This window comes from Strix aluco, chromosome 3 (assembly GCF_031877795.1).
Source record: "Strix aluco isolate bStrAlu1 chromosome 3, bStrAlu1.hap1, whole genome shotgun sequence".
Taxonomy (NCBI): Eukaryota; Metazoa; Chordata; class Aves; order Strigiformes; family Strigidae; genus Strix; species Strix aluco.
The window spans coordinates 49,807,311-49,822,243 of NC_133933.1; the positions used below are offsets into that span (position 1 = coordinate 49,807,311).

At 44.4% G+C, this 14,933-nt stretch overlaps 1 protein-coding gene across 1 annotated transcript in view; it reads right to left on the reverse strand.

Moving 5' to 3' along the window:
- DISC1 (DISC1 scaffold protein) overlaps window positions 1-6,438 on the reverse strand; it is a 208,152-nt gene extending 201,714 nt beyond the window's left edge. Inside the window, exon 1 of the mRNA XM_074818475.1 lies at window positions 6,365-6,438. The gene's annotated coding sequence lies outside the window, so the exon portion shown is untranslated. The remainder of the gene's footprint in view (window positions 1-6,364) is intronic.
- Between the last annotated feature and the right edge of the window lie 8,495 nt (window positions 6,439-14,933).

The following is a 14,933-nucleotide window of genomic DNA, read 5'->3' on the forward strand; positions in this document are numbered from 1 at the left end:
CAGCGGAGAAAGCAGTAACGCAAGAAGAGCGTGTGTCCACATGCAGTAGAAAGGTCTGGACCCTCATCAAGAAATTCAGTGCCACACCAAGCTCACCAGAAATATGGCAAAAGTGTTGCTGCATACCATTATCACTAGTTACAACAGAGCTAAATTATTTTAAATTGAGCTATGTAAATTATTTTAAAGTGAATGGCATGAATATACACAGCCTATTCAACTCAAAGATGAAAAACCTTACCAACCACACTCTAAGGGATAAACAGAAGGCCCTGAAGAACAACAGGGCATGCTGGCAGATTTCACAGAGGGCAGTCAGAAGCCCTATGGATTGCTGTTCCTAAAACGGCAACTCTGGTTATTAGTTCCCAGTCCTACCTCTTATAAAAAAAGAAGGTAACAAATGTACTTCTGAAAAAACTAAGCATTGTAACTGCACTCAAGGTAGGCAGAGAATACCTCCTTGGCTAACATGAAATGGTGCCTAACTTGGCCCTGGAGCAGACCATCCCATGGAAAATTCTGTCACTGGCGAAAGCTGGCACTGTAACAAGAAAACTCTCAATCTCCTAAAAGAACAAATACTATACTGCTAGTGCTCGCTGCATACAAAGGAAGAAGCCGGAGCTGGTCTTTTCTTACCTTACAGCAACCCGAGACCCCCTGACAAAGCAGGATTTTCCCCCCATCTTCATTCTCAGAGGAATCAGAGAGCCAGCATTGATGCACTGCTCAAAGGGAACCTGAGCAGCTCTTCTCATGGCCAAGCCTGCGTAAGACCCTGGCGGACCACAAGCATGGGAACACTACAGCAGCTGTCTCACCGTGATCACATTCAGGTTTCCCAAGGAAAGGGGAAATGCAATACCTGATGATTATTAACTAGTTTGGGAGCAAAACCACACAGAGGATCAGCTGCACTGGTGCTGCACTCCAGTCAATGGCAACCAGGCCCTTGTCACAGAATTTCAGCATGGGCCTCCTTAAGATTTTCACTGCACTAAGCAAATAAAAAACGTACTGCTCTCCTAAACAAGGGCTACAGCAGGATGGGAGCAAAGTTTCAGCACAGTGCCCTGCCAAAACAGTGCTGCCCCACTGTGGCAGCAGCACAGCCTGGGACCATCCAGGGTGTCTGAGAGCATCTCATGCCCCTGAGACTCCACACCACTGCTGATGCAGAGATGTCAGCATCCCTTCTGTGTCACTGCCACTGGAGACACAGCAACGACAAAGATGTTAAAATTAAGGAAATCTTGCTACAGCAATGTAAAACGCCACCAAACTCAGCAGTTGTCTGTCCCATTCTCCCGAGACTGGTGTGCCTATCGCTCTTCAAGAGCAGAGCTGGGAATGCAACACGTCCACAGCTCAGCTCCCACTGATCACAGCCTGAGCTATTAGAACAAATACTGACAGATTAATGTACTGCTCAATAAATGGGAACAGCCAAGCCCCAGCAAACAGCTGTGCTGCCCATTCCCCCCATCACCCGGGTCTCCATGGGCCATTAACAACAGGAAGCACCTGGACCTTAGCCCAGCGCATGAAATTCAACCTCGTCCCTGCCTCAGTAACCATCCCCGGCCAAAACCCTAACAGAGAAGGGAAAGCTCTTGTCCCTAAAGCCGTGCTTTCCAACAATGGGGGAAAACAAGTCCTTCCTGATATGATCAGCTTAGCCCTCACAACAAGAAGTCAGATATTTTACAGGGCTGCGGCTGCCTGGATTTACCACACTGAACAGGCATGGTGATGCTCCTTCCTTAGAACCTCAGGGTGTTTCCCTGAAGTAAAACACTTGTGTGTGTGGGAAGGAAAACAAACAGACCACAGGAATTAGACAGCCATAACGCAAGAAAAAATCCTGCAGCTATAAGTGTTTGGCCTTGCAAGTAGTCTCCACGAGCACCATTCCAGGTGCCTGCATATCTGCAGCAGTGATAATCCATAAAACTAAGCTGGTATGTCAGTGGAAAGGATGCTTACCATCATATCATTAAAGATGGGAAACAAAATACTTTCAGTATCCCACTAAAACAGCAAGCAAGTAGCTTACTAGCAGGAAAAAACTGTCCTTCCACTTCCCAAGCTCCCTTTATGGCTTTCCAAAAACAAAACAAAAAGACTCTAAGGATGGTTTTCATTAATGCTCAAAACATACTTTTCAGACCCAAAGGCCTGACTGCCAATTGAAACTCAAAGTGATGCCACATAGTTGAGCTGAGCTTGGGACTCCTCTGCTCACTGCATCAATCAGCAAAGTTGTGAAGCCATTGTCAAACTTCCTTATCTACAGGCACATTGAAAACATCACTATCATTTGATTCTAAATTTCCATTATTATTACGCAGAATTTAGCAAGGTCTTGAAAAGCTACACTGATGCTGCATGCCTCACCATACACAGATCTGGAGACTTGCAAAACAGTTCTGAAAATCTAATATCACCTCCCAGTTCCTGCCTCTCCCACAGATACTAATCCTTTCATTCGTACTCCGTTTTGCAATACTCAGTATCAAGCCCTTGACTTTTCACTCTACAGATTGCCTCAGAGTCACTCTACTAAGAGATTTTCCCCTGTAACAGTTTCCTGCCCCACTGACCTCTCAGCCCAACAAAATAAACCTTCCAACCAGAGCCCACTACACCCCTCTAAACAACCAACCTTTCTGCCATTGCAGAGAACAGAGTAAGTTCACACACATCACATTGGCTCTGCTCTTAGTTCCAAGCAGGCACTTCCCACACACAGCTCTTTCCCAAGGAGATTTTATCATCTGAGCATACATTCACTGTGTTTAGCAAATTACTGTTACATTTGCAGTTCTGACTCAGGTGCTGTTTGATCTGATCTATAAATACAGGTAATGCACACACCTTCAAAAGGAAAGGAGCTAGCTAAGCACTATTAAGAAAATGCATTTCCTACCTTCCATCCTAATTCTGAATACAGAGCTGTTTATGCAGTAACTATTTACTTTTCAAGGTAAAATCTAAATTTTTTTTTTTTTACACTTGTTACAAATAAACATATTGACAGAAGGCAAAAAGAGCAGAGTGTGCTCTGACACCAGGGTCACACAACTAACACACCTATTCATAAGGCAGCAAGAGAGAAAGAAAAAGGAGGAAGGGTTGAGAAAGAATAGAAAGTGCCACCAAACATACTCATTAGCCAGCAGGGTCCCAACTAGTAATTTATCACACAGAGATAGAAAGGGATGTGCTGGAAGAAAGCATGGCTATAAGATGAAGGAGGGTCTGAAACAGATAGAGCAACATTGTATGGGATGTACAGAGGGGAGGCAGAATCCAAATTCTGTGTGCCCCAAAGGAATTGTGCTGAACAAAGACACCCTACTTGAGGCAAGCTCATGATCTCACCCCTCTGCCTGCCGGCTTCAGATCAGTCATTAAGCCACTTTACATTCTCTACATCAATAAATAGGGAAGTAACTCCATGTCAATAGCTAATTCAATTTCCATACAGAAAACTCATGTTTAACAAACAAAGTACTTCGATAGCAGATCTCAGCTTCAACGGCAGCAGCAGCTAGGAGGCTCGATAAAGAAACATTTCTCCCTGAAAGCATTTTTCAGGTAAGCAGTTAATGGAATCTGTGCCTACAGGCTAAAAGAGAAGAAAAAAAGAAAATTAAATGGAGTGTTAGATAGTTAACATTACACAGAATTAAGTAAACAACTCCAAATAAGGATACTACCATGCTTAACATAGGCACAGTAGCCTTTGTTCAGTGCCAGAGGGCCAAGTTTTTCCTCGTGTGACTGCTGATTTACAAAGGGCACATTCATCCCGAATACATAAGGGTTTTGCAGCAGTTTTCCTTCAAGAATATTGAATAGTATTACAACATACCCTGGGCTCAATCCTAATCTAAGTGACACAGCATGAAAGGGCTGCTCTCTGGAAAAAGACACAAGATGCTAAGGATGAACTTGGAAATCACTATGGCAACTCTGCAGGTTCCTTTTTGTTCACCTTAGAGGCCAATACACCAAAAGAGGTAAGAAAACACCTTTCCACAGGAGTCATTAATTTGCATTATGGCCAAAACCAGAGAAGGCCACAGCCTGTCTGCCGCTCAATTAGAAAGAAGGTTTGCTCAAGGAAACTCAATGCTAAAACAAAGAAACAAAAAAAATCATAACTCTTTCCATAACTTCCATAGCTCAGAAGCTGTTACACACTCCAGTAAATCTCATTTGAAAGGTCAGGTGCTTCAGTAGCTGTCGGAGGCCCAAGTTATGGTGAGCAAAAAAAAGCCTAAGCGAGCGTGCCTAATTTGTGAACAAAGTCAGAATTAACCTTTACGGTTTTCGCTTTTCTGACTACAAAATATTGTTTGCAGTGCTTTCTGTCTTCCTGTTCATCACAATTAATTTATCCTGGTACTAATAAATCCTCTTTTCTTACATGGCCCCACTACAATTCCAGCAGCAGCAGCTTCAGTCCAAACTTTTGACTTCACTTTACCAAAAAGAACAAAGGTTGATTTATCTAAATTTAAAGAGGGAGGAAGGCAGCAGGAATACAACACTTGCCTCTGACCACGCTTTAAAGTGCTGCTGCACTGTAATCATCAGTATCATGTATATGAATATGTTATTTTCAGCACCCAATCTCAAACAACTATACAGAAAATTGGTAACTTTGACAGTATAAGCACTGGAAGTAAGAAAAAAATACATAGTTGGACACGGCCTTAATCTCAAGCGTACAAAACACTGTTCATAAGCATTTGGGGGTTCATTTACATTCCCCGACCCACCATGACCACAACATTTTAAGTAACCACAAACGTCTAAGCTCAACTTTTTTTTTTTTTTAATCAAATATTTATTTTAGACATCCCTACTTTTCAGTTTCATAAGTACCTAAAAGCCCTATCAATAGTAAAACTCTACTGTAGCTTCTACTGGAAAACCACTGTCAATGCCTTCCTAGAAAGAATCACAACTTTTTAACTTCAGCAGCAAGATGGGAGAATACCCATACAACATAATTAAGGGACTTCAGTATTTGAACAACAAGATAAGTTTAATAAAGTAGAACTTCTCCCCTTTTCATGAGTTACTGTATGGCCAATTGCAAATTAGCGAGTAAATGAACAAATATGAAAGGACAAAAGCAGAGATAACGCATCTCAGTGTACTTTGTTCACTTCTTTGAAAACTCTCATTTACTTTTAATTACCAGTAGTGCTTGCTGTTCTGCAGCATATTTTGTAAAAGCCTTTATTATAAAAACACTTGACTGCAGAGCTCTTAAATCACTACTCAGAAGTATAGCAAAAAGTTACTCAAGCACTTGTACACAAAGATTAGCATGGATTACCAAAACATGAATGAGCTGTTTTCTATTAAAAACATTGGCAAGGACAACTGAAGTGTTTGCAGAAAGTCTTGCTGGACTAACGGAGCTCGGAGAACTGCATATCCAAAACAACCCAAAAGGCAGCAGACGCACCCGGTGAGCAACAGGCCTTTCTTTCCCAGCTCTCCTGGGAAAGGTGAAGCATTTGCTTCCAGAATTTCCCCACGGCTCCAGCCTTTCACCAGCACCAGTGTCAGTAAGGCGGGCAGCCCTAGCTTGGGCCAGCTGACGGCTGCTGCTCCGAGGGAAGACGAGGAGGGCAGCTCGTCCGCACTGGAGGTCACGGTCTTATAAAACCCAGTTATTCATAAAAGTATACACACACAGCTTCTCCGTTAAGATGGCAGTTTCCTTTTTCTTCCTTTAAGCCAAGTTTGGAGGTATTATACGGGTGACTTTTCTAAGAGCACCGTTACTTCCCTCTTTGCAGTTGATTATTTTATAAAAATAAATGAATAAATTTTACATCTTTGTATCAACATAACTGCTTTCAGGTGAAAAGATTTTTGGAGTTTAAAATAATGATGTTATTTCAATGTTGTAACATGGTTTCTTAAACTCTGCTTACTTTGAAACAAATGCCAACTGGGGACTTAAAAAATTAAAAATCCCAAAACTTTCAGATTGTGAAATGAAAGATCCCTATTTTTTCACCTAAAAAAACCCCTAAATTCCCCCGTACTCCACACGACTTGCCGGCCCTCCCAGCCTGAAGGCAGCGTCCAACCGAGCCGCCCGGCCCCTCCAGCCTCACTCCCCGACACCCCTTGCTCGTTCACGGGCTTCGCTCGGCGCCTCGCACCCGTTACCGGCTCTCTGGCCGGGCACCTGCCCCGGCGGCGTGAGGAAGGGAGAGGAAGGGGGTAACGGCCGCCGTTACCCCCTTCCTCTCCCCTCCTCACGCCGCGGGCCCGGCCCGCCCTCCCCCTCAGCAGCCGCCGGGCCCTCAGGCCGCCCCCCGCTCACCTGAGCTCGCCGCCTCCCCCCCGCCGCCGCGGCGCCGCCTGTCGGTACCGCCCGGCCGGGACTGCGGCCGCCACATCCCGACATCCCCCCCGGCCCCCCCGCCCGCTCCCGTCCGCTCCCGTCCGCTCCCTCCCCGCCTCACCGGGGCGGAAAGCGGCGGCGGCGCCGGCCACTCCCAGCCGGGGGCGGGCCGCAGGCAGCTCCGCCGCCCTGGGGAAGCAGAGGGCGGCGGGCGGTCCCGGCCTTGGCGGGTGTTGCGGGGAGGGAGGAGCGGGGCTCTCGGGGCTGTCCTCAGCGCAAAGGCCCGGCGCAGAGAGCGAGGGGCCTTCAGGTCAAGGCGGGTCCCGGCCCGTGCAGTGGTCTCAGGCTGCCCGGTCTCTGTTCCCCCAGGTCTGCAGGACACCGGCGGTAAATTGGGAGGGAAGTGGAGGCGACTACGGTCCCACTCCCCATCGCCATCAGCCTGAAGGGACCAGCGCACCAGAAGAGCCGCTTCTGCCGGACGTACAGAGGCGTCCGGCCTCCTTCCCCGTGTCCTGGCGAGCTGCAGCCCCAGCATCACCGGGATAGGGCTGTAACCAAGTGCATATACCAAATAAACTATTGGGAAACGATTTGTTTTCAGATTTAGCCATACTGTGCGTTGCTTGGGTCTTACAGCCATGATGTTGATGCGCCCTACTCTGGTACTGCGTTGTGTGTCAGATACTCGCTGAATTCAGCAAGGCATGCATACAATTAGAGAATATGGGATTCTTTGGCTTTAGTCAGTGCTCCGTATGTGTTTTCATTACTTCTGTATGGCTTCACATCTCTTGATGTCAAACATGGAGTTTTTCATTTTATTGCAAGGTGCTATCATTTTTATATATATGAACGTGTTTTGGCTGGGATATAGGCAATTTTCTTCGTAGTACCTCGTGTAGGGCTCTGTTTTGAATTTGTGGCCGGTGTTAATAACACAGGGACGTTTAGTTCCTGCTGAGCTGTGCTTACACTGGCTTTTTGCTTCTCATGCTGCACTGCCAGTGAGTAGCCTGGGGGTACACAAGAAGCTGGGAGGAGACACAGCTGGGACAGCTGCCCCCAACGACCAAAGGGATATCCCAGCCCATATGTCCATATGACATCATGCCCAGCAGTAAATGTTGCAGAAAAGGTGGAGGAAGGGAGGACATTCAAAGTTATGGCGTTTGTCTTCCCAAGTAACCATTACACGTGATGGAGCCCTGCTTTCCTGGACATCACTGAACACCGACCTGCTGATGGGAAGTAGTGAATGAATTCCTTACTTTGCTTTGCTTGTGCATGCAGCACCTCAACCCACGAGTTTTCTCACTTATACCTTTCTGATTCTCTCCCCTGTCCCACCCGGAGGGGAGGGCAGGGGGAGTGAACAATCAGCTGCATGGGGCTTAGCTGCCTACCAAAGTTAACCCACAGCAATATACACCAAATAATTTGAAGTCCTTTTTCTAAGATCGCTGTACTTTCCCTGAGTCTGTCCTCTTGAACTCATATATCATTGCAACAACATGAGTTTCTGCTAAAATCCCATCTCCTATTTTGTGTTTTAGATAATTTTAGTCCTCCATCACTTCCTGTGTATTTTCTCCCTATTTAACACATGCATCACTTTTGCTATCCCTAGTATTTCTCTACTGACAGTCAGTTTTAATTCTATTAATACCCATAATTATGAACTTTATATAAGTTTATGACTGTTCACTGACTACAGCTTTTTAACTTTGCTAAAGTAACACCTGCTTCAATCATGGATCATTATATCCACTATATTAGCCATATAGATGAAATCAGCATTTTTCAAGATGACATCCATCCATCCTAGTCTTCAAGAATACTTCTGCATTCTCAGATGCAGCAAATGCTATTGTAAGTTAAAAATACCATCCTGTGCACAGGGAAGTTTTCATAACATTCAGAAAAGTTGCTAAAAAAAAGCCCAGGTTTATCTAACAACTGACAGCTTACTGATGTTCTCTGGTTTCAGTCCATTTATTAAGAAATACAGGACATGCTAAGGGAGTTTTGACCTCATGTTCCAGTCTGTGCCCTTCCTGACTTGTGAAAGAAGACAGCAAGCAGCTGTCCCTCACATGCCAAAAATAGCCATGCATCCTTCTCCTTCTTCCTTCAGCCTCGCTGTAGTGCATCTGATTCAGATGATGTCAGCGCTAGCTCCCATCACTCAGAGAGAAATTTGATGTAAAAGGGCAGCTGTACTGGTGCAGACAAAGGGCCCGTCTAGCTCAGCCTTGCCTCCAACTCAAACCCAGGGCAGTTGCCTCAGCAAGAGTAGGAACAAGGCAGCGCACACGCCACTTCCTCTTTGGACTCTCCCACCCTCTGACTAATGCCTGCTTAGGGTTTTCCTCAGTTCAGTTTGTCGAGTCAGTAACCTGCAGTGGCTCTCATGCTCTCCAGGTGCTTGCCCAGCCTCCCCTTGAGCCCGCTCAGCTTTTGGCCCACGCAGCATCCACTGGTGACAGGTTCCCCAGGTCTCACCCGTGACACAGGGCACCAGCTCCTGGCGCTTGCTCTGAGACTGGCTGTGTCTCACTGCCTTTGAGAGCTGCCAGATTTTTGTGCTTGAAGAAACAGAGATTTTTTCCCAATGCGTCTGTGCCTCTGATGATTTCCGTATGTGTTATCACATCATGTGATCCCTTTTCCAAACTGTGCGGTGCTAAGCTACTCAGACTGACCTTGTACAGAAGCTGCTCCAAACCTTTGATTATCTTTGTTGCCCCTCTCAATGTTTTCTGTCTGCTTTTTGGGATGAGAAGGTTAAGTAAGGGTGCGAGTTAGCTATGGATTTCTATGGTGACATCTTCATGTTTCCTGTTGTGTTCTGTGTTCTTTTTCCAATAGTCTGTAACATTTGATTGTTTTTTTCTGACTGCTGCCACTCACTTAGCTGGTATTTTCTGATACGTAACTAATCCCATGGTTTCCTTCTCAGTGGCAGTGATCATCCCAGAGCTTTTCATTTTATATGAGAGGCTAGAATTGTTCTTATTGGCAGGTGGTGATTCAGTTTATACACAGTGAATTTCATCTGTTGTTTGATTGTCCAGTCATTCAGTCTCACAAGGTCCTTCTGCAGCTCTTTGCAGCCAGCCATTGTTCATGCTACCTCAAATAACTCAGCATCAGCAGCAGACTTGTTTCAGCTGCTTATATGTTGAACAGTGGAGGTTCTAGAGACACTAATCAGTCCAAAGCTACCAAAAGGTAACTTCCCTAAACTACTATTCAAAAGAAGTATGGTATAATCTGTACTCAGAAAGAAGCCCTGTGAATGGATTCTTTGCATTTGCTCTGAATCTGCTCCAAGAGTTAAAAGTTTCTACCAAACTTCAACACTTCCGCTTCAGGTGACTTTGCCTTACCTCATGCATACTCACATCAATGTGTATATTTAACAAAAAAGTCCCACCACAACAGAATACTCAGCAGATGGTAATTCATTACCTCGGTAGATAATCAGCAGTATGTGTGAATATGTGTATGCATTGTGTGTATATAATATATATATTGAACATGGCAATCTGTTTCAATCAAGAGAGGAGCTGCTTTTGGACAATCACCCTCATTCAGTTGTCAGACTGTTGGAAAGTTGTTGGAGAGAGATGGCAGACAGTTTCTACAGAGGACTTTAAGCATACCTGGAGAAAAAGGTGCAAGAAACAGATAGACTTCTGAAGCAAATACTAGTAGGTGAGAATAGTATTCTTGGGGTTTAATGCTGTTTGAATTCTGCCCTTCATGGAAGGTCTGATCCAAATGACATGGTGAGACATCCCGAGCTTACAAAGAAATTTACCTCCCTACAGTTTGCCCTAATGCACTTTTGGGCAGTACCTAGGTGTCTAGAGTGAGATGGATGGTGTAAGAAATTACACAGAAGACATACCTAACAGCGGATACTATATGGCTATCTTCTATTTTAGATTTGACAGGAGGGAGCTAGATTATATTTTCTATTTCTAAATTTCCAGTTTTCATTATGATGGCATATACAGGCACACCTGCCAAAAGAAATGTTCCTGCTGGCTCCCTCCACTTCTCCAGTTGTGCCTTCCTTCCCTTCCCCCATGCTACTGCCCACTTTGTGCTGGCAAGAGCATTTCTCTGGCACTAGAGTAAACTGGGAACAGATGTGTATTTAAACCTTTTTTTTTTTCACCAAAAACCTTTCACCAGTTGAAAGCGCCTGTGAAACTACAGCATTACATGCCGCATCAGAAATCCCACCAAATTTTAACAATCCCCCCTGTGTACTGAAGGCAGTGCTGCTGCCTCTTTCCTTCTCAAACGGCTTCCTGAGCCCTCGTGCCAGCTCAAAATGGCCCCCTCTGTTTTCCAGTCCTCATCTCGGCCTCTCTGCTTCTCACTGTCTCACATAGCTGCTTCTTTGTGTGGTACCTTTGCTTCCAATTGACATCAGTGTATGAGAGCTCCCCCTGCACCTGCTGCCATAGTGAACAGATTTCCTGTAGCTCTGTCCCTTACGACCTCTGGTTCGTCGTCTCATAGCTCAGCTGCAAACTCTGCTTTTCTTCTTCTTGCATTCATCTTTGTTTTTCACTCTCTACCCCATCACTGCTACACCAGAGACCTTTTCTATTTCAGTAGTAAATAACGTATTCACCAAAACATGCCGCTGAAAGGAAGCCAAATCTACTTGCAAATTCAAGTCAAATTCAGAAAAAAAAAAAAAAAGGTTTTGCCTAGCATAAAAATGAGGAAAGCCCAGACATGTTAGACTCGTTTATTTTGATCTCTCCAGGATCAAGACATCTTGATCTTTTTAAGCTAGGCTCCCATGTGGCACTGCAGCATCTATCACAGAGCAGAAGAGTAAATAACCATCATGGCCATGGCCTCGTGTTCTAATACGGATTTTCTTAAGCTATTCTTCTCATCATCTCTCCTTCACTTTAAAAAAACATTTCCATGGCACCTTTTGAAGCATGGCTTCAGCATGGACTGGGGAAACAGTGAGGTGAGAGGCCAGGAAGGGGTGGCAAGGGCAGAGCAGCAGCATGGGCTGGCACAGAACAGAGTGAGATGGTGACTGTGCCCATGGGAAGGTAGGGCACCCAGTCAAGCTGCCAGATCTCACCAGAAGACTCAGGACAAGGGATGACGATAACTGTGGCTGGCCAGGAGGCTGGGAGATGGCAACTCAGCTCAGTTGTTTGCTGTGGCCATGGGCTCCTGCTCCGCCCTCTGCAGAAGCCAGAACTTGGCTGATACTTTTCCATTGCCTGGTCCTGCTGAAGCCACAACCTCTGAGATGCTTCCTTCTCATCTGCACACCCTCACGGCTCAGCTGACACATTTTCTTTCCCCTCAGTAACACCTTTTGCAGGGAAAACTAATGCTATCTTCCACTTTTCCTTCAGTTTCACTTTAAACGTCCAAAACCAGAAGAATTAATTTCACTTTCGGTGGTGAAGTTCCTTCCCTAAGGATTGTTTTCTGTCAAGAAACAGTGAAAGTAAGAGCATTTTGGGTTAATCTGCAAAGAACCTTTAAGTATATATATATTTAGCTCATCCACAGAACTGAAGCAAAATTTTTTTGCACAGCTTTAATCAGTGCTTAGCTTAGATATACTACCATGCCCTATCCAAAAAGAGATGTTCTAAATTTTATTGTGCTTTAGTTAATTCTATGGGTACTTACAATAACTCTAGAACATGCTTGTGATGTGATTAGCATAAAGGTAATCTTCATAATAGATAAGTAAATAAAATAAATCGGAATGCTTAATGCAAAATGTAAAAGTCCCAGTCCCAGTTATTAAACCACAGAACTCCTAGAGACTTCAGCTAAGCCAGGATTTTTGTTAAAAATATTTTAACAACTTCTTAAAACAAACTCATGCAAATCTGAAAGAAACTGATGAGACTTTAATGTGATTGTTGTTACAGGTGAATATATTTCACTTTCTAGAATAATCTTTTTTGTTTTTCGTCTACAGCTGTAACAGAGCAGCTGGTTGACTTCACTGGCATCATTTTCCGATCCTGTTCCAAAGACAGTGACTCAACTGGTGTCAGGGTAGACTTCAAAACAAGAGTAAAGCTGATAGCTCATTACAACTCAGCTCAAAATATTTATGGGATTAAGAATCTTACATTATAGATAATTCAAAAATGTTTGAAGTCCTAATCCAGTGGATATGCAGATCAGAAAAGTTAAGCCTTTGGATGTTTATTTTGGCTGAATGCCTTCCTATAAACTTAAATTAGTCCAAGAAGAAATTAGTTTCCCTAGAGACACCTGATCACTAGCAAGCAAGCTGAGGACTCCTGTTGCTGTTCTCCAGGCTTTAAAAATGGATTTTAGGGACCTTTACTCATTGTAGTGTGGGCCAACCATAATTCTAAATCAGTAGACCAACTAAGAACAAACATGGGAGAAATAAAAGCAGGCACACTGGTGGTTTAAAAAGCAGAATAAGCATATCTTTCTCAGCAACTATCCTTTTTACTGTACTAACCCCCCCAAATCGCATCAAATTTCTTTGTCTCACACTCTTCAGTACCTACTGCTTGTCACAAATTGGGATTTAAACATCACAGTACAGCCACTCAGTAAACAACCATTCCTGCATTCATCTTTTCACATCTGGATACAGAATTATTTTCTATTGAACTGTCATTACTATAGGGTTTTTCCCCACAACACATGTGTATTTGGATTTGAACTTGTCATTATTTGGTTGTAGCATTCATTTTAATAGACCTTAACCCTTTAACATGCCATCTTACCCATAAGATGATCATTGTATACATTCATTTTCCTGTGTGGATTGAGTAGATCACATAGAGGGGAAGGCCTGGGATCTGGGCACAGAGTCCCTCACAAACATTTCCCACTTTCACGGAGCTGTGGCAATAGTTTGTCCCATCCTGTAGCACTGGGACGCGGCTGCTCTTGCGGGCTTTCCCACACTCAGTCCCTGGCTAACTGCATCAGTGCTATCGAATGACCTGCCGGTGCTGTGATGCAGGTGAAAACGCTGGCCGAGGAATGGTCCTGTGGCTTGCCCACAGCTGGTCAACACGGCTGCCCTGCCTGAAGGAGCAGCAGGTGCAGAGAAGGCGAGTGCCCTGGGCTGTACAGGGCCCCTCAGAGATGCTCACGTACCCAGCCACGAAGAGCATTCAAATGTGATAGCTTTGGCAACACACTCCTGATGCCTTTATTTTTCCTATTTTCATGCCAATATACCTTATATGTGTAGCATATTTATATAATATATTAAGCAGAAATACAAGATATTAAAAGTGAAAATATGTAAAGCATGGTCCCTGCATGCCAGAAAGGGGTGCTAGAGCAGGACCACAGTCCAGGGATTGAAAGCCCAGTGCATTGGGTCTCCAGCTGGAGGATGGGGTCTGGCTTCAAATTCAACTTGATCCATGGATGTCTGTGCTGAGACTGTCCTTGGAGTTTACATCAGACACTGCAGGTTATTCTCTGCGTGCAACTATGTTAGCAGTAATTGCAGGGAATTTTTGCTGTTCTGTTAAAACTCTTCTGTTACCTGCAGAGCTTGCAGAGCAGCTGGGGGACTTGCTGACATGGGAAGACTGAAGGGCTTAATTCAGGGAGAGCACACCGTGCCTAACTCTGAGCTTGTGGCATATCCAGCAGACTTTCAGACACAGGATTGAGCAGGGCCTTGAGAGTTTATCTCATCCTTCCCTCTGCCCAAGGGAGGACTCACACTTCTGGCATCTAACACACTGTAGGTGACCATGTTTAGGTCATTGAATCCCACCCTGGGGCTTTACCCCAATATAAGTGTTTATACCCTGGGTGATGAAGACTGGTATCTTCTTCCTTTGAATAAACCAAATAAAGTGAACTCTACAGCAGCTGATGAAAGGCCTTTCTTTTCCAGTTCTTGAATTATTTCTGTGACTCTTTGATGTGCTGGCAGAAAATTCTTCAGTGCTCTTTTTAAGTGGGAACACTCCAGTGGGATATGTATTCCAGCAACAGTTTCATGTGGGGCTTTTGATCACTACCCACTTCTCACCAACTGTGTATCCAAAGACAGTCAACACCTTTTCTTCCATCACACTGGGAGCTCCTACTGAGTTGCTTTCTCTCTTCTGACATCTCCAAAGTATTTCAGAGTCACTGCTTACCCTCTGAAACTCACCTCCAGTAAGTACAGCCTCTATTCCTGCCTTTTAGATATCTAATTTAGCTAGATATCTTCAGACTGTTCTGAGACACCACTTGCCTGGATGGGCACTCTACTGAGCAATCCTAGGTGCCACTCTAGGTGACTCTTCTTTTCATCATTATTTGCCACCTGGCCAGTGTTTGCACTATTCAATTTCTTAGCAGAAATATTATGGTTACTCTCAGATCTTGATAAAAACATTAAACAGCAATAAGTCTTATACTGCTCCGTGCATAGACTTCACTACAGTAACTCCCATTCCTTAACAGTTCTCCTTGGACAACTGTACTTTTTCAATCTACCAGGTCTCATACCATTGAATATTTTGATCTT